The sequence below is a fragment of the Orcinus orca genome, chromosome 3 (assembly GCF_937001465.1).
Source record: "Orcinus orca chromosome 3, mOrcOrc1.1, whole genome shotgun sequence".
NCBI classification, from domain to species: domain Eukaryota; kingdom Metazoa; phylum Chordata; class Mammalia; order Artiodactyla; family Delphinidae; genus Orcinus; species Orcinus orca.
Window position 1 is genome coordinate 156,380,852 of NC_064561.1, and position 727 is coordinate 156,381,578.

Here is a 727-nt window from a genome sequence, read left to right on the forward strand (position 1 = left end):
CCATTTTATAGATGAGGACAACAGAAAACATAAAAATTAAGTAATCTGTCCAAACACATAACCAGTACGTAGTAGAGCCAGACACGCAAACCAGCAAGTCTGACTCTGGAGATCATAATTCATTACACTCTGCTCTGCCATGTCTCCCCTAACAAACCCATGGTCAGTTAGTGTGAGTTCAGACTGAGACTCAGACCTTCTGGCTCCCAGTCCAGTGCTCTTTTCCACCATGTCACATTATCCCAAGTGTGGACAGAATGCCCATAGAAGGTAGGGGGAAATTATACTCTAGGTCTCCTCCCTCTTGGGGAAGGAGACTTAGAGTATAAAATTCCCAAATCCAAATCCCCAGGACAACTGGCTATCAATAGAGCTTTTACTTATGTCGCCAAAGTAGAAAGTAACCTTTCCTATTGCTAAATTTAGTCAGGAAAATGAACTCTGGCAAAGACAGAAAGGCAGCCTTGCTCTAGAAAAGACTCTACGACTAGCCCTAGTTCCCACACTTTAGGCACCAGAGAAGACAAAGCTCAAGGAAGTCTTCACTCTGAACCAGGAAGGAAGCAATAGCCCCTAGCCACAGGTTCTTGTCACCTGAGGCTGTTCAGATGGTGAAAACTCAGTGGTGAAAGCTTCTTTGTATAGTATTTTCCTTCTTCCCCTGGGAGTTGAGAGGTGGCGTACGGAGAAAGGGATGGCTTCAGCTTACAAAGCTGAATCTGAAAGA